Genomic DNA, 27,370 nt, shown 5'->3' on the forward strand with positions numbered 1-27,370 from the left:
TAGGTTTAAAACCTCGGCTTCATGTGTACAAGATGGAGGTAGATGATCAGCTGGGTGATTATAGAAGGAAAATTTGTGTCTACGGGTATTAAATCCCCGGATTAGAGTGTTGAGAGACAGGAATAATCCTTTGTAACTATATAACGACGATAATTTCAGGCGAATATTTCGATTTGCGAAGGATTCAACGCAAAATTTAGCAATTTAGCTAAATAATAATCTGCAACGAAATGCAAGAGGCGGCGGGTTGACAATTTTTACACGTTCTTGTTGCTTTGAGGGAAGTAAGATGTAATATTTTATATTAATTATACCTTTTTGTCTATAAGACGATATAACTTAATTTTTAGTCTTTATACTAGTTTTGGACATTTTATTTAATACTCGGAAATGACATGGGCCTACAGGAATATGAAGCAAACGTGATTTTGTTTTCTTATTTCAAGTTTTATGCTACTAGGGTTTTCAACGTAGTACTAGCCTATTATATATGAAAATAAAACCATACTACATTTTAGTTTCAATTGAAATTTTAATCCAGTTAATATTTAGGTTATCAATTCCTTAGAACCGGGTTTTCAGGTAGTTAATGTTGGTAATAGTTATGAACAAATGATAAACAACAACATAAATGCTCGATTTGTGCTATTTATTTGGGTAGTATCATTCTGGTATCTAAAAATCCGATCCCTATTAAATACTAAGTAATGCTAGTATTTTAAAAGCATATAATTATATTCTGTAAATTAGAAGATATAACAATACCTTAGCTGAGAACAAAAGAATGTGACTTACTGCAATTCAATAAAAATATTAATCCCGATGTTCATTTCTTTCAATATATCGACGTTTACAAGAATAAAAATCGATTCTTAGCTGCGTTGCCATATTGTATAAAACCCACGAACCTCTGTTTCTTCTCAAGCCGCGTCTCGACTTCGTTTTAGAAATCGCATAAGGATTCAGACCTCTATCGCGGTTTAAAAGCCAGAGTTTGGAACCACGATTTCGTCCGTGCTTTAGAGACCCAGAGAGTCCAAGAAGTTTTAGCCTATTGCATCTGGACGTATTAGCAACAAACAAGTTGATTTACATAAAGTAATTACCAAATAGCGGTGTGTGTAAACACGTTTTTGTCCACTATGTGTTGAGAGTTGTTAGAGTCCAAACTCCTGTGACTGTTTCAGACTGAAATTGTTTACTTCTTAGTTGTTATGAAGCGACTTTCCTATGTTTGAGCTTATGTAATCAACTTTATTTTCATTCCAATATTTCTTTTACATTCATGCTGATAAAATGTGACTTTAGGCGTTTTGATGGATTAATTTTGAGCGTCATAGAATTCCTACAACAGATTAGAGTGTTCTTCTGTGATGAATGGAGTGCAAGGTTACGACATATAGGCCAACAACATTTCAACAACTGTGTTTTTGTATTAAAGTCTCCAGCACTTTGTTTTTATACTTGCTTATCAAGTGTTCTTGACATTTTTTATGAAGAAGAGGGAAAAGGGAAATCATCTTTGTAATGAAGTGATATACTAGGGTTTTTCTTATTTTAACTATTGTTTTTCACGTGCTTGTAGGTCATCTGCGTAGTCTTGGGTTAACAAATAGGAGTCGTGACCCTAGATATGTTCGGGCGCGGATTCGAATCTAGTTTGGGCCATTATGCTAACTATGAGGCGAACAGCACAGTTTGACTCTCCATCCTTTAAATTTGCTCCAAAAAGAATTATCAGAATTTGTCTATATAAATCTTTTGATTACCCAACAAAATTAATTTTTCAGGAATTTGATGTATCAAATCTAGAACAAATTTATAAACAAACATTGCTGATTTATTTCCATATAAACCACAATAAATTTAAATTTGATCCTCACGAATACCATACGAGACAAAACTACAGTTTCTTTCTAAATACTCCCAAATGCCACACAACTGCTGGATTAAAACACAACAGAAATTTTGGACACAAAATATATAATTCATTAATTAGAGCTTACCTTGAGCTAAGTACACTTAACACACATAGATTTAAGAAACAAATCAGATTAATTATTTAATTGTTTAAGCTAATTGAGTTAAAAACTGATACTCTAATATTTATGTACTTTTGTATTTTCTATTTGTATATAGACCCTATTATTACATGCTGTATTATTTTACCATTTATTAATGTTATTGTGCTCAATGAACTCTCTTAATTTTGTGATATATTTTGTATAACTGATCTGAACTGCGCCCGAGCACGAGCTTCTGCTCTTTCGGGCTGCAATGTCTAATGTAGCTCAAGTGTAAAGTATTAAATAAATTGATTACTTACTTACTTACTTACTTACTTACTTACTTATAAATGGCTTTTAAGGAACCCGAAGGTTCATTGCCGCCCTCACATAAGCCCGCCATCGGTCCCTATCCTGTGCAAGATTAATCCAATCTCTATCATCACACCCCACCTCCCTCAAATCCATTTTAATATTATCCTCCCATCTACGTCTCGGCCTCCCTAAAGGTCTTTTCCCTCCGGTCTCCCAACTAACACTCTATATACATTTCTGGATTCGCCCATACGTGCTACATGCCCTGCCCATCTCAAACGTCTGGATTTTAAGTTCCTAATTAGGCCTATGTTAGGTGAAGAATACAATGCGTGCAGTTCTATGTTGTGTAACTTTCTCCATTCTCCTGTAACTTCATCCCTCTTAGCCCCAAATATTTTCCTAAGCACCTTATTCTCAAACACCCTTAACCTATGTTCCTCTCTCAGAGTGAGAGTCCAAGTTTCACAACCATACAGAAGAACCGGTAATATAACTGTTTTATAAATTCTAACTTTCAGATTTTTGGACAGAAAACTGGATGATAAGAGCTATTAAATAAATTGATTAATTAATTAAACTTAGGAAAAAATAATAATAAAATAATAACAAGCTCAAAAAATGATACACAATTGTAAGTAGTATAGTGTACATATGCTTATTTTGCAGTCTGTATTAAGCGTGGCGCCTCCTTTATTGACTGAGCTTGAAATTAGGTTTTTATTGTGGTAATTCAAACTTCAGTAACATAATGCGTCGAAATTGAGTTGCAGATTTTGTTTCTGTATTACCCTTACTCTTCTAACTAGAGCTTTCGCATAACGGTTACGCTTTAATACGAGTAAAATTTAATGCTCTAGTCAGCATTCACTCCAACACGGTGTCATGACGAAATTTTCTGTAGTAATGTCACGAGAGGTCTGAGATTTGTCTGGGAAATCTCAGACCTCTAGTGACATTTATTAGGACTATTTCGTGAATAAAATAAAAATATAAATAATATATCCCTAAAATTCGATCACAGAACGTTAATAATTGTATATTAACGAAAACTTAACCTATTCAGACATTGTGAAGTTGAAATACTCGTAGATGAATATCGATTACTGCAATAAAGAAATTCGATGTTATTATTCAGTAATGCCAATTGCGAAAAGCGAAATACAGGTTTAACAATGTTAATTACATGTATTGCACTTTTCTCTTATTATTACAACATAAATATATTTTAATTATCTGCTGAAATCATAATTTAATTTAACAGTAACAGTGGGGACAGCTATATACCAATGCTTATGTATTCACAGCGAGACATGTTGCTACCACAGTGAAGCCATCTCTGTATAGATAGGCCTAATTAAAACACGAATTTTATTACGCCATACGGAAGGCAGTTTGATCAAAGACCTTATTTTACTATGCAAGGTCTTTGGGTTTGATAAGCAATATGTTACATAAATTTCAACATTTGACTTTCTATTAATTGTTTAATTTCATTCACAAAATACAAATTTTAAAAGCTACAATTAGACTATAGATTAAGTTACCTGTGGGAGCAGGACCAATGTCAGCTGTGCCTTATTTCGACCGTTACAATCAGTGCTACACGAAAGCATTTTTATAGCTCGACAAACGCATTCTCGCTGTATTGTGTAACGAAACTAAAGCTGCATCTACACAGTTCAATACTCCAATCGCGTATGCGTGCAATCTGGGAAGAATATTGAAAGAATCAAGTTTAAAAGGTACGTTCAATTAAGATGCATGAAGATTTTGTGTCTACATTGTGCGCCGTTTTGAACATCGTCTTCACTGCGTAAATATATTTATTAATATTAAATATCAATCTTGCATTCATTGCTTTAAAGTTGAAAGAAAAGTTTAACCGTGTAGTTGCATCTTAATGTATTCATGATCATCAATTTACGGGGAAACAGTTTGCGACAACGATTAAACAAAAGAACGACCATGCGATAAATTGACAGCGATAAATCTAGCTACAAAAATTATCGCAAAGTGTGACTGTGATTGGTTGTAAGTCAAAATTTCATTACACTTCATTGGTCGAAAATGGAATGACGTCATATAAACGAAATAATCAGCATCAATAATGGAAGTACAATGTCTGATTTTAATTGAACTTCCACTCTGGCATTTAAATGCATTAAAGCAGCGTTTACAAATACATTTGGTATAAATTTTCGTGAATAAAAATATTGACATGAAATTCAGAAACATATAAAAGTGTATTTACGGTATTCTGACTCATTTCGGCATTGATCACTGTGGCATTTAAATTAGAAACAGACAGATTCCAAGCGTGAGGAATGCGCCTGCTAAGAACATAATGATACCGCTAACGGTACACAGCAAGACCCATTAGAGATTAGAGAGTTTTCGTACTCTTGGTCGCCAGCTGTACTGTTAACGCTATGTTGACGTCAGTAGTGACATATTTGGTGACCTGTTAACGTTCGTAAAACTTCGGAAGGAACCATTACACGTTATTTCCCTCTCCTTTAACATTTTATCATGTTATATAGTCAATAATAGTCAATCAATCGCGCTGTAATTCTTTTTTAAATGGTAACTCAATATGTAAGGAAGGTATATAAAAAAATGTGAAATGAAAATCTTTTTTGAAAAGTAAGAAAAAATACTATAACTTCAATGTGATCTGTTCAGAATAGACATTAACACAATCAAAAGTTGATAATTGGGGGGTCAAAGCGAGAGAAATGTTGGGAAAGAATGGCAATTACTTTTAAAGGTAGTCGCTACTCAAAATATCTACTAGTTTCCTAGTTACGTCGAGTTAAAACAAAGGAGCGTTTTCAATTGACGGAGTAATCACGAATCAACCTTTTATCAACTACGGTACCTCAAGACATCTTTCTTAGCGATACTGACGACTCTTCATAAATTTAACACAGAAAATCATCATCATATTTTTATTCTCATAGTTCAAAAAAATGATTAATTAATTAATTTAAAAATAAATTTAATTAGAGGAGCCTTTACAGCCAACCTCAGCATGATATTCTGTATGGGATATTCCATAATTTAACAGTGGTCTGTATAGCAAGTTTGCTGGTCGACCAATAAATAAATTTAAAAAAAAAACTTTTATCTGCTGGAATCTCAACGAAAAATTCTTTCCTGAATAATTTATCCATCTTGAGCTGTTCTGAGTAGATGAATATCGTTCACATTGGTAAATCTCAAACGAGCTACCATGTTTTAACACCGAATCAGTCCTACGGTAAACTTCATTCACGTCCACGTTATTCAGATAGAGATAGCGGGTTCCGCTATTGAAATAACGTGAGCTGACTGGCTCTGATTGGCTCTTTTATCAATGACATCAACATAGCGTGAACGTTTAGCTTACGGCGAAGGTGCGAAAGCTGTCTGACGCTAACGTCGAAACAAAATAATTAAAGAGTGTGGGAAATAAAAATGGATGCTTCGACGATGAATGATAAAGAGACAAATGAAATTATAGGCAAAAAGAATCTTATTAATTATTACGTTTACTATGATTGAGATGAAGAGTGTGATCCCAAAACGCGTTAAGTTCATCTTTGTGAAAGGACTGGGCTAGTTTTTTATCCACCCATCTACGGACTGAGCGCGTTTTCAAGTAACATGCATATTAACACAAACTTTTAGACAAGGATTGACTTTCGTTTAGAAGAAAGCAAGTTTAAAATATGATAGGAAGAGATCTAAAAAAAAATAACCACATCTGTGTATTAACTTAATCATAAAATTAATAATAACAATCAAGGTTTTATTTCATATACCGTCTATGCTTACCCTTTTAACAAATTTATTGGTTTTTCAATACTTTGTTACATTTATTTTGAATTGAACGTTTTCGGCTCTATTGAGCCATCATCAGAACCATTTACGCCCATATGCATGATAAAGGTACACATATAATGAAATACAAATGAACCCAAATAATATCAAATAACATGATTCTATGTAAAACATTAAATATATGGGGATATTAGATTATTATATAAAACTGGCTATATAAGCCACATTCAAGTGTTAAAATATTGTTGTTAAAATGATTGCATGATGAACTTTAAAACTGTAAAACAATTGTAGTTATCGGGTTGATGTCTATGTGGAATTCCACAAGGACACCTCCGCAACAGTTAACATTCTGTCGCATCTAACCACTATCAGATTTGGAATTCCACATAGACATCAACCCGATAACTACAATTGTTTTACAATTTTAAAGTTCATCATGTAATAATTTTAACAACAATATTTTAACATTTGAATGTGGCTTATATAGCCAGTTTTATATAATAATGTAATATCGCCATATATTTAATGTTTTAGAATCATGTTATTTGATATTATTTGGGTTTATTTGTATTGCATTATATGTGTACCTTTATCATGCATATGGGCATAAATGGTTCTGATGATGGCTCAATAGAGCCGAAAACACTCAATTCAAAATATATGTAACAAAGTATTGAAAAACCAATAAATTTGTTAAAAGGATAAGCATGGACGGTTATGAAATAAAACCTTGATTATTATTAATAAATTAGCTTATCGGTCTCAACATGCCTTTTAAATTTAATCATAAAAATTATCAAATGAACTGAGCGAGTTTTGGGATCACACTTTTCAATTTTTTGTAGAGGGAGGGAAAGGAACTGGCCATCCTACCCCATTATCTCCTGGCTTAGATGCCTCATGAGTGGCGTTGCATATTATTTCCAATACTGTTATTTTCAGTATCTTAAAGAATGTAAGTATTCCGTGTTATTTTCAATATCAAACATAATTTCCGTTCTCAATTAATTAATTCCGTGTAATTTCCAATAGCACCCGCTAGAGGAGGGCGTGACGTCACACAGCTACTTTCTGTCAACTCATGCGTTCTACTGTTTACTTATTCTGTTGTTGCCTAGACTCGTTGCCTAGACGGCAATGTTTACAATTACCCACAGAGAATGTTGAAGCGTTAAATCTGTTAGTTGCTGTTCGTTTTCAGACATGGAAGTCGTTGATATATTAGTAACGACAAAAAACAAGCCATCTTATGTACATAAAGGTTGTAAGTACAACATAAGTAAACGAAATAAATCTACGATGAATTGGTTGTGTGAAAAATATTACAGTGTAAAATGCAGAGGAAGAATTACAACAAACGAAAATCACCAAGTAGTGTCTGTTGGTAGTGAACACAGCTGTATTGCAGATGTAGCAAGATGTGAAATAGAAAAACTCAAATTAATTTGTAAGAAAAGAGCAAGAGAAGAAGTGACGCTCATGCCAGCAGTGTACAGGGAAGTATTTCACGAAGTTTCGAGTTTAGGTTACGAGTTTGTGACGGAAATTCCCAATTCAGTTCTCTAGCCACAACTATGTATAGATATAGGCGAAAAGAATTCCTTTTGTTACATAGTAGGGTAATTGTTAAACACAGGCACGCCATTTCGGGTGAATGTTACTTATGTCCAGACCACTATAGGAGACATAGGCCAGTTTTACACTAATCCTAAACATATTTAGTATAACTTGTTGCTTGTGAGCCATCCCAAACGCCGACCTCCACCTGTAAGAGGGCCAGTCCTTATACACTCGTCAGTCAAGGCCTACTGACAAATAAAACCAATTGACAATAGATATCTCAGTCATGACAACCTCATAAAATATCCTATCAATTGAATAATAGATCTTGCTACGTACAACATAATTATATTATATTATGCTATTATTACCCATTTCAACGAGTACTGACGACCTCTGCAAAATACTTACGATAATTTGGTCTAGGGAGCATTCTCTTTTGGCACAAGGATGATTTATGTAACATGTTTCTAAATTAGTCTTTTAAATACCGGTACATTCTTTAATAAATCACTGAAAAACAAATGTGAATATGGGATGTGGAGTGAGTACAAAATTATTATTATTTTTTATTTTTTTGGCGCATCATTTTTACGTAAATAGCGACAAATAAAAACTAGCATGCCACATAACATTATTTTAAGAAATACAGGAAACAAGCATGAATAATATTCACCATTCTTAATGATCTTGGGGTAAAGAAAAAAAAAACGTATGGAAAGAAATTACATACAAATGTGCGTGTAATAAACAATAAGCAAACCATCTTCGATTAATCATTTCAAAACAACGTGAATATAGCGTGGATTGTGTAGGAAAATAATTTCTTATATGTTGCTCCCAATGTGCATCATTGTTAACTTATGAAAACAAATGAAAATTAACATGGCATATAAACACTATTTGAAGAAAGACAGGAGATATTAAGTGATATTCATCGTTCTTAATGATCTTTGGATGGAAAATAACAATTAAATATGTATAAAATAGAAATTACATACAAGTGAGCATATAAGAAAAACAGTAAGTAGAATCATATTTGATTAATAAGCTTAAATTACTCTAGGTTTAGTGTAAGAGTGGCCTATATCTACATTGACCCCATTTCGTAGTGCTTCAGCAAAAACATGTTTAGCAAGACTTCTGACTTCTGTTGAATTCAAACAATAATTATAAAATACGATAATTTGGTCCAGGGAGCATCCGTTTTTTGGTGCAAAGACAATTCGTTTGGCGTGTTTCTTAATTGAAATTATGGAATGGCGTTCCTGTGCTTAACATTTAATCATAGTAGTCTACAATAATTCTTTGTTCTAGATCAGCTATGTTGTAATTATTATTTACTATTTATGACGTATGTGTCAAAATATACGTTTATTGTGTATTGGAAATGACAGTCATGGCAGAACCATAAACAGACAGTATTGGAAATGACTAGTTTTTAAGTAGTGTTGGAAATGTAAGGATTGGAGCTAGCATATATCCATGAGTGATGCCTTATTGGTGTCACTTATGAGGTTCAAACCTGATTCGGACAATTGACTAACAACAACAATTATTACGTAGGTCTACTTCGTTTCTGTTTGAGTGAATGGATTTGGATAGAAGCAATAGATCTGAATACCAGTGTTGCTCATGTAGTCAACTTAATCGGTAAAAAACGTAAAGGTATTCTACATATGTCATGAAAGCGCTTGGGGACATGAAGATACAGCACCATAAACTTAAACGTACAAATTATAAATTAAGTCAAATGTTTTACTTACTCCGATTATAAAGAATGCATTTTATGTGTAATCCATAAAATGGAAGTGAATCTTATTTTCACGCAAAGTGAATGATTTCATCTATATGTGCATTTTAAGTGGTAGTTCTAGAATATAAACTATAAACAGTCATTCCATACGCAATATGAGAAAGGAACTGATTTCTTGAGGTTATTTATCGCATTAGTACAAAAAGTTTTAGTTTCGAAGCAAACCCGGATGAGAATTCAATTCATGTGAATGGAAAGTAAGCATCAAAACTGAAGGAAACGATGTATTCTTGCTTCCTCACAGATAGGAAACTGGTTCTTTTTTTCGACGTCAAGTTTTCAAGGTTGTCTTGCCATCCATCATGTCACGAAGCCCCGTATCTCCACTTCTGGGGCATTTTCCAGGTCCGGTACGTCCATTAATATTTGAAGCTTCTTGTTACGTAGACTAGTTTACAAAAAAAACTTTGAAAGATCGTCTTTGTACTATGTCCGTGTGCAGTGTTACTATAAATGATCTTTCCGATCACAAACTTGAATAACTATCGTTAGATATAGACACACACACAGTGGGCCAAAAAAAGACACAAAATTTACATGGTTATATTCCAGTAGCTAATGATTTCACTTGAAAGTTTATTTCACAGGCAAATTTCATAGTCCTTGTAGACTGGGAAAGTACTGTAATATTTAATTTTTTACTATTTATTAAACATTATTTTTTGTAAGGCAGTGCAAAATCGATCGTTTATGCCGAACTAAGCATTATGGTCTTACGAGTTCAGCAGGCCAAGCCGTTTGTTATGCTATCATCATTTGTTTTCTTCCGTTTTGAGTTCTCATTTTGTGAATAATGGGTCGCTTAACGAAGACAAGATTTTCATTAAACATTTTCACCAATATGATAATTTATCTGCCCGTCAAATTCTAAGGAACCACGCTCAGCGAGAATGGTCTGTTTCAAGTGTACAACGATTGATTAGCAAGATACGGACATGATATCCCTCCTGAGAGATTATTGCGTGAAAGATCGCATTTCTCAGATTCTCTGATGGTTTCCGCTGGAATTTCAAACGAGATCTTAATCCTATGGACCAGTTTACTACAAAACTAGAATTCGTAATATTGAACATTTAACACAACGCCTTCTTGACTGTTGGGACCGGCTTGATCAAAGACAGATATCCAGTGCTATTGGACAATGGAGAAGACGCCTACAAATGGTTGTGTGGACAAATTGCGGTCACATAGAGCATCATTTTTAATTTTGATTATTTCAAAGATCATTAATTATTATTAATTTTACCAACATTCAGTTTCTGCATTCTGAAGTAATAAATTGTTTCAAAAACCACATGTTTTGCATCATTGTGTATTGACCTACATAAGATTTTAATTGACTCTAAAAAACACAATAAGTAGTCCTGCTCATCTTAAGTCTACTCTTTTCAACAGTGTAGGCCTATTCATTATAAATTAATGTTATGTATTTCCGAAAATAGAGTATATTTTCTAATTTTGTGCCGTGTTTTTGACCCTCGTTTACACACATACGTACAACGAATTATTACTAGTGGCTTTGTGCAGCAAGTGCTGCAAACTAAGTTCATTAGACGTTCAAATAAAAATTTTTCAGATTTATCTTCAATGAAAAATACCAGACATCTTGAAAGTTATTTGCTTTCATAATAATGAAACATATTCCCTCTGAATGGTATTTTTATGCCAAATACTTTTTGTTGAACCTATCCACCTTCAGTTTTCGAGTTTCAACGCGAAAACGCAAGTAACAATGTCGGGACGATCAGTGGGTTTTTCATGTGGGAGTAAAGCAATGGCTATTTCAGATCATTGTGGATTGTAGGTGAAAGTTAAAAAAAGTCAGGTTTGCTATGCTTTCGAAAATAGACATAGACTCTTGGTATAGCTGCTGCATGTAGAGGGTAAAAATCATTTTATCCTGCTAAGAGATCTTGCTGAAATGATCGGGAGACTACAAAATTTTGTAGGCCTCGTATTTTATCAGTAAGTAATACATTTTGGTCTTCCTTACAAACTGTAATTTTTGCGCTCTCTCGAGCCAATACTGAAGAGAATTATGCATATAAATATCTACACCACACCGCCATTAAGTATATGAAAAAGACCCAACCCCACTTGATCAATAACTACAAAAATATTCTATTTTTAATAATATTATCTTACGAAAGTTTTGTAGTTATTTTGTAGTTACATAATAGCCGTCACTCAGTAAATTATAGAAATGAAGATCTAATTTAAGATATTCTCTGCATCTACTTATATAACTCCAAAACCTTTCACTTTCATATCATCACTGTAGCATTAATATGTATAATTAGTGAAAAATAGTCATATCATGGCATTAACTATAATAATATTTCATTTGTAATGGTAATAATGTCATCAAACCACTTCAAGTTTTGTAGATTTTAATATCCAATACACAGCTGTATTCAGAAAATTACACACGGCAGAATCAGACCTGTTAATTATTTTTAGTAAGTCTTGAAGTTTTTAATAACCAATTGAATTTGAACTCTAAATATGTCAGCAGTCCTGCAGGTATGGCCTTCGTGTAATAGTAGTGTTTATTGTAGTGTGTGTTTTGTTTTATTCTGATATCCAATTATTTCTCAAAACTGACGAAAAATGGATTTTGGAAAATAGGAAAATGATGTAGGAAAATTAACATTTCACTGAAAACTACTATTTTTCTCAAAAACTTTGGGTTCCAAGCTTCAAAATGAGGGATCATTTATTAAAATCCGTTCAGCCGTTTTCCCGTAATTTCCATTACCAGTTCAAATTATATATAGATAATAATTCCATGTTGAGTACATAGTTTACTTATTTCCTTATGTATTCACTAGAAACATATCGCATATGAAGTGAAGATAATTGTACCCTTTAAACATTCATTACTTGACAGTAACAGGTATAATTACCTGTGTAATTGAAATCGAGATAATTATATATGATTACCTGAAGTATTACTTATTAACAAATTGCAGTTATGTGGGAGAAAACTGCAATTTATATATGCATAACTATAAATTCCGTACATGCATAGTATAGAAAATAATACTTATTAACAAATTACAGTTATGTGGGAGAAAACTGCAATTTATATATGCATAACTATAAATTCCGTACATGCATAGTATAGAAAATAAGTGGAAGTTTAAATTTCTATAGTAGATTGCGTACATGAATAGACCTTGCAACATGATTGCTATTCTGTAGGCAAGATTGGGGAAAACACTGACGCATGCGCACTGTTGTGAACAAAATTCCTGTTTCGCGATAATCTGCCTACTGTCAAAGAAAATTATATGTCCTTGAAACTACTCCTATTTGTTATGTAATGCCGTTATGTTTCATTATAGCCTATTTAGTTTGTGTAATACGTATCATAATGATTCATCTATTACTCAGTTACTATGGTTATTGTCATTGAGCGTAGCCAAATTTAACATGACATCAAGTATTGTTCAAAAATTAAAATAGCCAGTATGTAAGGTTTGTCACATTTTACAAATATCTTTTTAGTAAAATTACAACACTTCACCTCTAAATTTTTCTTTTTACACAAATCTCTACCTCTACAACACAATAACAACAAAGAGTGGCGCCTCACCAAGCTCTTACACTTCTTTTTCATCTAGAAATATGTTGAATAATCCTGTCTGCTAAAGGGAGACCTTTACAAATTTTTCAAAATAGAGCTTTAAGAAATTTATTGGGTTTTCATTATTTGACTCCAGTTAAATATATCATTTTTCTTTCGTTTTACCAGTTGAATCAGTTATCAAATTAGGTTCTGCTATTTTTATGTACAAAGTTATTACCGGTAACAATTTAATACATAGTAATATATTTCAGTTTAATAAAGATATACATACTTATTTAACAAGACAAAAAGAAAATATTTTTTTCTCAGCATAGTTCAGTAACTTATGGAACGAAAGGAATTAAGCATTTTTTTAATAACAACTTTTAACCAACTTCCTTTATAATAAAGATTTTTACCAAATTGCCAGTGTTTTAAGAACTGTTTAAAAATACGTTTTTGGGGAGATTATTTATTTTAATTCTCAGTTGATTTATTTATTACATGATTTCAAACTTTTTCTGCTTTCTGCCCAAAACTTTATGTTATCTTACTATTTGTTCATATTTTGCTTTCTTTCTTTCATAAATTCTTGTGTTATTGTTTGTTTTCCACAGACTGTAGTTTCATAACTTTTTAAATTACATTGTACAACATATGTATGTGTTCTTGTACAGCCCCTACATGTAAGTTACACTCGTTGGACCATACTCAATAAATTAAAAAAGGGCCTATCGTTTCTATGTAATTTTATACGTAATCTATGCTAATCAGTGTACCTATACTGCATAATAAACATGAAGAAGAAAGTCGTTAAAGCCTAGGTTGACTACATTTCCGTTTTGTGCAATTTTATCAGGATGACTTTAAATAAGTCATATTTTCGTGTGCACAATTCCCGGATGAATTGAGTTGAAAATTTTGAATATGAACAAAATATTCAGTAAACAGACGGACAGATGACATGCCGAAAATAACTTTTCCGTGGATTTTAACCTCGCCGATACTCTTTCTCTGATCAAGGAAAAAGTAAAAAATAATTTCGCTCTCTCCACCTTTCTCAGCTTGCGCTGCATATAATACGTCGTAGTCGTAATCAACTGGAAGCAGAATACGGCGGTAAAATATGAAACTTGCTTCTACAGGGCAACGCCAACCACGCTAAACGATATAATTATTGGTAAGTTAAGAACGCAGTTTTCTGCGTCAACCGTACACTTACGATTTTCCTATGATAGTCTGCTGTAAACATTCAAAATTATTTATTTTCACTTCCTGCTTAATCTTTCTCCTCTTTATTTGGTTTCAAATAGATCGCTGTAAAACTTAAAATACCAGCCGGTGTTATCTCAAATCTAAATGGTCAAGAAAATAAAGTTTAATACAAAATCTTAAATAATAAGTATAAGTAACTATTTAAATAATTGAGGGGTTTGCCGGAAAAAGGGCGTATACGTCAATATGGTGAATTGAGATATAGGCAATCTAAGATTTTAAAACGCACCTGAATAAAATGTTATACAGATAGTGAACAAATTTATACATTAAATTAAAAATCTTAGCGAGTATAAATGTTTTGTAGCATTTAGGTAATTTATATTATTAAATTTCCTTATATTTGTACCATATAAAACTTCAGTCTATACGCCCTTTATCCATATAATGATTTGCTTAGGGGATTTAATGTAGATTTCAGATTTAAATTTCACACGGAATTGAAACAAAGATACATTTTATGACATTTATTATCTACTTCTAAAGTAATTTACATTATTTCAGATATACTGAGTAGACATTAAGTACGCAAAGCAAAATCTCTGAATATAACAGAAAAAGAAAATCTCCATTTTGTGTGAACATAAATAAATAAAATTCATTCTTTGTATAATCCTGATAACAATAAGCCCAAAATCTGAATATTGTAACAAATCTCTTTTTAGAACATAAAATATTTCCGTCTGAATCTATGAGCTTCATAAGTTTGTTTACTCTTAAAGCAAGGACAATAATGAACATAAAAAGCAGTCAAAGGAAACAACTGGACTGACTAAATTGAACTATATATATTTGCTTAGTCTCTACCAAGAGAAAACACACACAGTGCAGTATGCGGTAACGCTCAGCACTAGCTCTACTTGTAGACTGACCGACTAAATCACGCACGCACGCACGCAGCCCTGTCCTGCAGGTATGTACAGTACAATCGAAACAAAATTTCGCTACTATAATTAGCGAATTATTCACTACATTTTAAACCATTTTCCCGAAGAAGGGCGTAGAGGTCTATCCGCCTTTCTTCCGGCAAGCCCCTCAATTCATCCCTACTTTTTCCTATCGCAGATAACATTTTTTCGCATTTACTTATAGTTTATTGCTTTTTTATTTAAATAGTTATTTGTAGTTAAGACTTTGATGTTGGTACGAAAATACTATTTGTAAATTCGAATTGTAATGGTTTAACCTATATATTATGGCGTACTTATCATTTGTTCAGTATCGTCCCGAAAGTTGAATGTGACACTGTACCAAATTTTCAAATAATTTTTATATTGTATATCGAAAATACTACGCCTACGTGGAACTGTTTTCTATCTCTGTACAACCAACGATGTTGAGGGGAACTGAAAACATAGTGTGTTAGAAAAGTATAGATATCTCAGGCAACTAACATGTTTCCATCTATAATAGTTTTAAAAACCGAAGTATTCGATACATGAAAACCCTTAAATATGTAGATGAATGGATATATGGAATACTTTGGTTATACAACAAATTCTCCTAACGTAACAGACCGTGAAACGTAATAGAAATTCTCCCTTTACCTTGCGTTGGTATGAAATCTGAAAGTCTTCCCTGTGACATTGCACAAAAATTTTATGTTTGAGTAACACATAGACCACCTTGAAAACTAGAATTCTACATTATATTTAATTTATAGTATTTCAACTTACCATTTCTGGAAACCGTGTCATTTAAAAAGTCTCCTTTTCAAAATGGCCCTGTATTAATTTCAAAGGCGAGCAGTTTTTAATTGTTGTTATCGCCATTTTTCGTGCTAAAGTGAGAGTGGACTTGGATGGCGTTGACCTAGACATAGTTTCCACTGAATCTGTGAAACTACGTCGGAACGCGACGACCGTGACCTACTCTAACTTGGGTCTATGTACTCGCTCAACAATCGTAACTTGTATGACTCTGGTAACGATCCGTAGAATGCTACCGGTTTTCCTTGAATCAAAAAACTAATTTTATCGTCCCGATTTACGTGGTGCTCGCGAAATGCATAAAGGAAATACGAGGCTAGTCTGCGAAGGATGACGACTTTGATTAACTAGCTCGTTTCATGCTTCCATTTTGTTATGTAATTAGGAAGTTTGTTGCTCAAACAATTTATCTTGTATGAAATATATTTCGACAGAAGTGTCCGAAGAAACTGTGACGATTTATTATAATTATAAAATGTATAATGAAGTATATCGCTAATTATTTTCATTAATTAATTTAAACTAGTGTACTTTGTTTCGGTTTTAAAATGCACTTTGTTCGAGATCGTGCGTATTTGCTTGGTTTCCGCACAAAACCAATCCGCGGAAAGTCTAAAATTCCACATTCAGTATTCCCAACCAAACACACACAACAATTCCCCTCTTCTTACCGCTTAAGTGACATATTGATTTTACTGCTTTAGGCTTTTAACATATTATTTTTAGAGACGTTCAATATAGTAATAATTATAAAGTGGAAACTTACCACTGCAATTTCACCTAAATTGCACTCTTAATTATTGTTTTTAAATATTTGCAAAAATTAAGTAAACTCTACAACTCCACTAAAGTTACTGCATTCGTGATGCAAGTAAGATTAAGCCGTGAAAAAAATCAACAAGATTCGAGACTCATCATAGACTGGGGGGGGGGGGAAGACAGACGTATATCACGGCCTGCTGGAGTATAGTAAACACAGAAAACATTTTAAAACAACAATGTTGAAGATAGATATTTTTGTTTCGCAAATTTGCCGTCATTGAACAGAAACCAAGATGGAGATTTCATTGCAACTAATTAGAAATTCCTCTTTCAGGTATGCAATAAACGATCTTCGCACAAAATAATGTACGATACACGAGCGGTATGTTTTCTTTCAATTCTCGGAAATTAAAAAAGCTCAACTACGTTTCGCTTTTTCAAACTTTTCCTCGAACATGAAAACTTCAACATACCGCTCTTGTAACGCATATTACTATTTTACGCCATAACCTTTAGTCTGAAGATTTTTCGTTTCTCTTTGATTCATATTGTAAAATTTTGCAGATGGATCTTTCCTCTCATAATCGAGAAGTATTTTGAACCAACCCCCTTTAGAAGAAGTATCTATCATTTTTATATATAAAATTGAGTAACCTGAGGCTTCCGTATCATTTCAATTTTTTTATGGTGCAACAATATGTAAACCACTGTTCTTCAGAATAATGTCATTTCTGGATAGGTTAGTATGTTTTCTTCTAGTCTAAATTTTGCTCTCACATTATAGGTCTACGTATTATTGTAGGAATTAATAACATATTAGAAATTGTGGGGTGGTTTTTATAATTTATTATTATTATTATTATTATTATTATTATTATTATTATTATTATTATTATTATCAATTTATTTATAACGCTATTTCATTTTACACACTTTAGGGTTATAGTTACATACAAAACGTGTTTTTTAATATCAGCTTATAGGGAAAAAGACTAGTAAGAATTCTCCTAAGTCAGAATGCTACTTGTATTGTTTACGAATTCTGATGAGAGATCATACAGTCTGGCTATGAAGCACAAATATAGGTATGTAGGAGAAAATATAATCAAATTAATTACAAGTTATTATTGTAACAATAATTACAAATTCAAATAAAAATGAAATAACATTATTAAAGTAAAATAGTATATGATTTATATCTTAACCGTATTATAAATTATCGGAATGAACATTTTAAATTTTTATTGGACTCGTTTTCTTTGTTTCTCCAAAGAATTGAATCGTTCTCGGATTCACTATTGTCTTACTCTATTCCTATGGTGTATTTGCACTGTTACTTTCACTTTATCACGTTATAAGTGATACGATGGACTTCTTCGTGATTCCCTTCATTACTATTACGACCCATTAACAATATAACGAGCAGGTTAACTGATAATGAGAAGAAATAAGACTACACACGGTCTTGTGTGTGGTTGAGTGGCGTTGGATTGAAATTCCTTCGCCATGACTGTTACACGTAATTCTACCAAACTAAAGTGTCTAAATTGTAGTGCGTTTCCACTGTGTACTGTAAGTAGATAGGCTAGATAGATAGATGGATTTATTGTGTAATTTTATACATACAGATTTTATATTATCATAATTTTCTCTAAAATGCAATGCACGAGTCTTCTGACCGTACGTGCTTTGTACCTAAAACAAGTCCTACTTTGGAGGTTTCACCCCCCTCACCTATGATTATACCCAACCACTCTCTAAAAGAACACACATATTAAAATGAAAATGACACAATAAAACACATTATATAATATATCCTAACCTAAAACAGACATAAAAGTGTATAATTAGGTAGGCATGTAAATATTGGCACTATTATTAGGCCTATAGTATTTCTTTATGTGTATGTATGTATTTATTTACACTGCAAGTGGGCAAGCACCCGGTGGCAGTGGTATACACAATATAAACAATACACAAAAAAAAGATGATAAGCAATACACAATAAATTTACAATACACAATACAATTATACAATACACAATACAATTTTATACACAATACAATAAGAATACACAATATAATTTAAAAACACAATAATAATAATAATAAAACATAAATAAAATACCTAATTTTACATTACAACCTACATAATTATGTATAGGCCCTACATAAGTTTCAATAGTCTTTCACTTTATTCTCATCTCACTCACTGTAGTGGCACTATGACGCATTTCACTGACACTTTAGGACACATTTCACTGACACGCTATAACACATTTCACTGACACTATAGAACACATTTCATTGATGCTATAAATTATCACTGATCGGAACTATTCACTGCACTGTAAAACCATAACTTCACTGACTCACCTCGCTTCACTGATACAACAGTTCAAATAAGACAGATAATTACACCCTTATGCATACTGTACTTATAAACAGAACTACATTTAAACTAAACATTTCTAGTCTAAGGCCCTCTTATACGCTATTTTTAAATAATTTACAATTCAAACCAAGGAAGTAACTCGTCAGGCTAAATAAATACATGTCACCTTGAAAAATTAAATGTTAAATGTCACCTTAATTTTAATTTGCACTTGATACACAACTTTTTAAATTATTCTTGAATCTCCTTAAGGAAGGACAGCCCTCAAAGACCGCTGCAGGTAGGTCATTCCAATCATTTATAGTTCTATTTAAAAATGAGAATTTACCTACATCCGTTTTCTGTTTCCTACATTTAGGGCAAATACATGTTAATGTTTTCAGAAATTTAAAACAAGAAAATACAAATAAACGCGACACAAGTGTCCAATCTCTTAAACGAAAACAGCTTCCGGAAAACTATGTCCTCGCCGGAAGATTGGAAAATCAATGAAGCCTTTTACAGAAGGAGAATTTGCAAAATCTTGCATAAAGCGTGTTGCTAGAATAGGCTGCAGAAAAAATACGCGATTTTAAGAAAATAAAATTGTTTCCATATACAATTCAGAGGAGGATAGGCAATATTGTAAAATTAATTGAAACTGGAATATAAAATAAAATTAACCAATATGAAGCTTATTCACTCGCATTGGACGGAAGCAGAGATGGTATATAATGACTAGGGCTAGGATTTTGATGAAATTGCATCTTTTTTTCTAGTAAGCCAGAAACATAGCTGCTTTAGTATTTATATGTTATGTGATAAACTGAGTGTTTTAAGACATATTTGTTAGGGCATTTTTTTGCATTTTTTGCCTGTTTCAACTCATGAGAGCATCTTTTGTTTTATTCGGTCATTTTTTAGGCATTTTCATTTAATTTTGGCCATAAATCCCCATTACTGTAAAATAATGTTTATTTCCTTTGATATTTTCTTGACATATTTTGTCTATTAATACCCATTATTTTGTATGATATTTTAATCGTTTTTCTACACAAATATTGCCATTTTAACGTAGTACACCCCACGCAATGGATCAGTCCAACCACCCCTTCAATATAGACTCCTCTGAACCTGCTAATTCCGGATAAGAGTGGCCTTGTGGTAGACTATATGAAAACTAAAAGTGGAACAACTGGATAATACGCACGACAGACCAACATCGATAGTCGACTCTACTCGCTGGCCACTAGTCACCGGGCCGTACCGAGCCGCATCAAACAAAATATAATCGAAATGGTGGTAGTCAAATTCGCGACTATATTCTTAAATAATTCACTCCATTAGTCAAGTTCAAGGTTTTATGTAGTACAACGGCGGTTTTTGAATGCATTAAGAGAACATGAAGATGTAATAAGATAATAAACTAGGTTATCACAAGGAAATTAACAGGAAAAAAGGTGTGTTTCACAGAATACCATTAAAATGACGGAAAGTAAATTTCCGGTTAATGTTCGCCAAAGCGTAAAGTACGTAATTATGACAGCGTTGCTGTTTTATTTCTGGCCTATAGAAAAATACCTAGCCTTTTACGAAAAAAAATTTAGGGACCATGAAATTATTCACCGCTTACATTATAGGCCTATTATTTATTAACAATATTACGAATCAAAAACTGTCATATTATATAATTTTAACTACTACATGGACGAATGAAATCAAGCTAACCTAACCAAAGCTAACCTAACCTAATCAAAGCTAACCTAACCTAACCTAACCAAAGCTAACCTAACCTAACCAAAGCTAACCTAACCTAACCAAAGCTAAGCTAACCTAACCAAAACTAACCTAACCTAACCAAAGCTAATCTAACCTAACCAAAGCTAACCTAACCTAACCAAAGCTAACCTAACCTAACCTAACCTAACCTAACCTAACCTAAGCTAAGCTAATCTAAGCTAACCTAACCTAACATAACATAACCTTCGTAAATGCAAGGCCTGTAACCGGAGCAAGAAGGGATCTCAATCATTTAATCTGCAAGTACACGCAAAAATAAATTCAAGTAAGGATCACGCTCCCACTGCATGAGAGGTTCGCGCATGCGCTACAGCAAAACTGTTTCTGTCCCGAGCCTCTCATCTAAGGCACTCGTCATAATTTACTCGCAATATTTACGCAAATACACATTGTCGCTAACAGTGGTGCTATCTCTCAATAAAGTTCAGAACGAAGGAGGTAGACAGAGAAAGAAAAAATTCCTCCCGCCAACTACGCCACACACCAACGTCATGTTCTTATGTTGGTGACATTGTGTATTTACTTAAATTTGGTGGTAAACGTAACGGCACGGTTCAAAGCGACCGTGCTAATTCTCCAGTATAGCGCTAAAAGTAAAGTAAATCCATGGGGCTACAGCCCATGAAGGGCCAAGACTGGCCAGCTGACTCCTGATCTCACATCCACATACCGACGCAGAGGTGAACTATCATACATGGAAACTACATCAGGTAAAATAATTAATTAAAGTGTACTACTTAGGAAAAATTATGTAAAATTTAATTAAATTACTAATCTAAAAATTAAGTAGTACAAAACCTCTTTTCCTACTAAGCCAATTATGTAAGATCAATTTTTAGGACATTATTGAAGGCATTTTTTTTTTTAGATTTTTAGGTCATAAATGCATTGTTTTAAATACATTTTTTCATTATTTATAGATAATCAAAATCCTAGCCCTAGTAATGACGAAGTTGAATTATCTATCTCATCCTAGGAGTTCATGAGGATTATTCTCTGTGTAAAAGTCAAAATTTTAATTTATTATTTGAACACACTAGCAAACCATTCTACCAATCCCCCACTGCGCTCTGACAACTGGTGACATAAGAGTCTCTCTCCCTTCTCTTTCGTCGCCGAACAGGTCCCTTTCTGAGTTGAGCAGGTAGCATTTTTTGCACTAGTCACGATGCGCTGTATACTACGGTCCTATTGCAAATGGTTATAGAAACATTTCTGTTGTTCTCTTTGTTTTCCTAGTGTTTTTTACTTAAATATCATATTTAATCGTTCCGCCATGACGTCGTGATCTAAGTCACCATGCCTAGGTCTCGGGTTCGAGTTCTTATGGGGGAAGAAATTTTCTCATGGAATTTCGATCAGTTTATGGGACCGGTGCCCACCCAGCATCGTGATGCGCTTGGGGAGCTACGATAGGTAACGAAATCCGATTACGGCAACCAGTTATATCAGATAGGGAAACCATCGTGCTACCACACGATACTTTCATTCTGGTTGGATGATCGTTCACCTCCGCGGAAGCATATGAGCGTGAGGTCAGCTGTCAGCTGGTCTGCTCTGGCTCTTAATTGGCTGTTGCACCGCGGATTAATTTTTTTATCGTATGTAATTGTTATCATAACGTGTTATCCTACTCTTGTAAAGATTAGAATGAAAAACTATCAGTAACTCACAAACTATTTTTTTCTGGCATCAGAATGATACGAAGCGTTACTAGAAGTTGAAGTGCATGTAATTTGACAGTGCGCCGAATTTCCTTAAAAGGGCGATAGAATAAGTGTTTTATTACCGAAAGATAGGCTATAACTCGTGTTTCCCGGGCGGTAATTTATTATCGAAAGGTACCAGTATGTGGTATTCCGTGGGTGGACTATGGTCGTTGCTGGCTGATGGTCTGCTTGGAGGCTATTATGTAGTCACAGTCTAGTATATACAGTCACGAAGCTCAATACGTAGGGAATATGCATCCATAGATAGTTGCTAACCACTAGGATCGCTAATATCGCCTCATTACAGACAATGCGAAATAGTACAGGCACAGTCTATTGTTTCTAGTACCCTCAACAACTAAAGCTTCATGACTGTATATACTAGACTGTGGTGTAGCTTTGAAATTGCATTGCATTTAACAGATCCGTGAAATGAGGCATTTGTGGGACTTAAATTTCAGTTTTTATTTTTTTTTTTTCATTCTTTTTTCTTAGTTCTTTGGAGTAAGTAAAATCAGATTATCTGTCTCTCTGTATACAATAAAAATAAGTATTACTTCTTATCATAAGGTACTAAATGTCAGCTTCAGAATGAGCCCCAGTTCAATGTTCTGCAGTAAATGGTTCCAGAGTTCTGAGCGCTGAAAGAGGCTTGTTTTTATAAAATACGCTAAATTTGTCGCTCAGCAGTACGAAAACCGTTTGACTTTCGATAGTATGTTTTTGAAAATGCACTGTCTTCAGCACCTTGTATAAATAGGGAAAAAATTAGAGTTTTAAAAAAATGCGAGGTTTTTTACTGATCGATTTCATATGGAATAGCCCATGCATAAAATAAAATAAAATGGAATTGATTTTATTTTCTATAAACATTAACAACAATATGTTCACATTTTGTTACATTACTTCCTGTAGTTGACGCATGATTTCGATGGTACTAAACATTCAATTGCAGAATCTGCAGCATTTTCAAAATCTGAATTCTCGTTTGAATTCATTTTAACAATTTTTTTTTTCGTTGTTGGTAACTCTATAGCATCTATTAGATGCTTTGTGGTTGTGCTAACAGTTGGAGTTACTTGTCAACAATGTGACGCTGAAACGTGTGTTCAGGTTACTGCCCAGCGACAGTCCTGATGTATTTTTATATTTGTTATGATTGGTTAATTAATATTAACCAGGCACATTCACAATCACACTCACATTCATACAAAAATATTTCATTATTTCTCTTGGTACTGCTGTTCTTTTGTTATAAACAAAAACCTATCGTGTTCAAAACCAATAAAACAAACGAATAGCGATCGAATAGCCCATATGGAGACTGTTTGCCCACGAAGTGCAGTCCTTGTGTAACGGTGTATCTTTTACACGGAATCGGTTGTAGTTGGTTCGCCATCGGTAGATTTGAACAAGATTCGGCGTTTTTATGCAGTTATCTTGCCACTTAGACGAGATTAGATAAGGTGGCAGTATCAATTGTTTACGCCAGGCTGTGCAGTTGCTCGTGGCAGCGTCTGAGGAAGCAGACAAGTCTTATCAAACAGTCTGAATCATAAGTGTTCAAACACCTCAACTTAGCTTGCTTTTTAATGCCATATCTATTTTTCGCTTTTGAAATTATCACACATATCTCTTCCAATAAATAAATACAATGTATATTAGGCTATATCACACTATTTACGTATTGTACGAATTCAGATTTCCACAGTGTTCAACGTGGCGCGAGAATTTATGGTATTTGTACATTACTTACCTACTTACTTACTTATACTTACTTACTTACTTTCTTACTTACTTACTGGCTTTTAAGGAACCCGGAGGTTCATTGCCGCCCTCACATAAGGCCGCCATTGGTCCCTATCCTGAGCAAGATTAATCCATTCTCTCATCAAATCCCTCCTCCCTCAAATCCATTTTTATATTATCTTCCCATCTACGTCTCGGTCTCCCCAAAGGTCTTTTTCCCTCCGTCCTCCCAACTAACACTGTATATGCATTTTTGGATTCGCCCATACGTGCTACATGCCCTACCCATCTCAAACGTCTGGATTTAATGTTCCTAATTATGTCAGGTGAAGAATACAATGCCTGCAGTTCTGTGTTGTTTAACTTTCTCCATTCTCCTGTAACGTCATCCCTCTTAGCCCCAAATATTTTCCTAAGCACCTTATTCTCAAACACCCTTAACCTATGTTCCTCTCTCAAAGTGAGAGTCCAAGTTTCACAACCATAAAGAACAACCGGTAATATAACTGTTTTATAAATTCTAACTTTCAGATTTTGTGACAGCAGACTGGATGGTAAAAACTTCTCAACCGAATAATAACAGGCATTTCCCATATTTATTCTGTGTTTAATTTCCACCCGAGTATCATTTATATTTGTTACTGTTGCTCCAGGATATTTGAACTTCTCCACCTCTTCAAAAGATAAATTTCCAATTTTTATATTTCCATTTCGTACAATATTCTGGTCACGAGACATAATCATATACTTTGTCTCTTCGGGATTTATTTCCAAACCTATCTCTTTACTTGCTTCCAGTAAAATTCCCGTGTTTTCCCTAATCATTTGTGGATTTTCTCCTAACATATTCACGTCATCTGCATAGACAAGCAGCTGATGTAACCCGTTCAATTCCAAACCCTCTCTGTTATCCTGAACTTTCCTAATGGCATACTCTAGAGCAAAGTTAAAAAGTAAAGGTGATAGTGCATTTCCTTGCTTTAGCCCGCAGTGAATTCGAAACGCATCTGACAGAAACTGACCTATACGAACTCTGCTGTACGTTTCAAAATTTCCCATTCCGAGGCTTATTTGAAGGATTCGTAACAAGCTGTTTTTTACTGTGATGGGTTGTTAGCCCTTCGCCCAACCCCCAAGCTGGAGGACCACCCCTCATTGGCTGTCCGCGACTGCTCATTCAATATATTCACAGCTATCTTCCATATCTGGAGGCCGTCTCCTCGATTTGTACATTACCATTTATAAAGAAATATCCATCTTTTCGTATCTACATTTCGTCTCCATCAGGGAAGGTAGGAAAAGATAGGAATCCAACTCTGTTTTCTCTCTCTGTGACAACAGCACGTTTCAAAACGAGATTAATCGTGTAATATTCTTAACTGCGGCTGTGATAGCGTAATGTAGGTACTTAAGATGACTTTTCCGTTACCATGACAACAAACACTGAGGTTTCCACGCATGTTATCGTCCGGTGGCTCTTTCCACTGTTTGCTTCGACTACAAGGTATCATCATTAGAGGATGTTGCAAGGTTTCGGGGAGAAAGCCTTCAATCTTCGAGAAGAGAATCCAATTCCACTTACTGTAATTTTAATCCACATGAAATTGTCAGTTAAAAAGTAACATCGCCCTTTTGGAAATAAATTATAATTATGTAGTGTTTGTCAGGGATATAGGAATGATGTGGGTTGAAATGCAATCATGTAGAGGGAAAATTTGCACGATCTCATATTTACAGATGTATAGCGCGTACACGTGCTGCTTATTGGACAACAGTGAATGTGGGCTAGCGGTAATCTAATCGTCAAACACAGATTAAATTTGAATCGTATCAAATGTTACATAACTTGCCGATGTGTTGATTAATTCGATACAATAATAAACATCACCAGATTGAACGCACATTTTGGAGTTTCTGACAAAATACCAACACTAATGCTAATATTACTGCAATAAAACCTGTACATATTGATTATTATCACTGTTTTTTTTTCAATTCTGATCGAATTACAGCGTTTACGTAAATTGTATGATTGTAGTACACTTTTTCCTAGGAACAATTATTTTCCATAAAAATATTTGTATTCCCAATCGTTTGGAACTCCAATTACTTCTTCCTCATTCATTTTTTCCCAAGAAATTGGTATGCCTACCAACCAAATAATACTTACTTACTTACTGGCTTTTAAGGAATCCGGAGGTTCATTGCCGCCCTCAAATAAGCCCGCCATTGGTCCCTATCCTGAGCAAGATTAATCAATTCTCTATCATCATATCCCACCTCCCTCAAATCCATTTTAATATTATCTTCCCATCTACGTCTCGGCTTCCCTAAAGGTCTTTTTCCCTCCTGCCTCCCAACTAACACTCTATATGCATTTCTGGATTCGCCCATACGTGCTACATGCCCTGCCCATCTCAAACGTCTGGATTTAATGTTCCTAATTATGTCAGGTGAAGAATACAATGCGTGCAGTTCTGTGTTGTGTAACTTTCTCCATTCTCCTGTAACTTCATCCCTCTTAGCACCAAATATTTTCTTAAGCACCTTATTCTCAAACACCCTTAACCTATGTTCCTCTCTCAGAGTGAGAGTCCAAGTTTCACAACCATACAGAACAATCGGTAATATAACTGTTTTATAAATTCTAACTTTCAGATTTTTTGATAACAGACTGGATGATAAAAGCTTCTCAACCGAATAATAACAGGCATTTCCCATATTTATTCTGTTTTTAATTTCCTCCCGAGTATCATTTATATTTGTTACTGTTGCTCCAACGATGATTTTACAGTGGTGTTCCTCAGTGCGTACATGCCCAATGTGGCGTAGCTATCTTAGTGAATAACAAATGGAAAAATAAAATTATGAGTTACTGTTTTATAAATGAGAGAATA

At 33.9% G+C, this 27,370-nt stretch overlaps 1 protein-coding gene and 1 long non-coding RNA gene across 3 annotated transcripts in view; one reads left to right on the top strand and one right to left on the bottom strand.

The window, feature by feature from the left end:
* The window catches only part of LOC138708857 (uncharacterized), a 70,995-nt gene extending 54,694 nt beyond the window's left edge, over window positions 1-16,301 (bottom strand). The window contains exon 1 of the long non-coding RNA XR_011334776.1: window positions 16,048-16,301. This is a non-coding gene — a long non-coding RNA (uncharacterized lncRNA). The remainder of the gene's footprint in view (window positions 1-16,047) is intronic.
* Window positions 1-27,370, top strand: part of LOC138708856 (pyruvate carboxylase, mitochondrial-like) — a 223,634-nt gene that overhangs the window by 28,965 nt on the left and 167,299 nt on the right. The gene's annotated exons all lie outside the window — the stretch shown is intronic.

The sequence above is a fragment of the Periplaneta americana genome, chromosome 11, assembly GCF_040183065.1.
Source record: "Periplaneta americana isolate PAMFEO1 chromosome 11, P.americana_PAMFEO1_priV1, whole genome shotgun sequence".
Lineage (NCBI taxonomy): Eukaryota > Metazoa > Arthropoda > Insecta > Blattodea > Blattidae > Periplaneta > Periplaneta americana.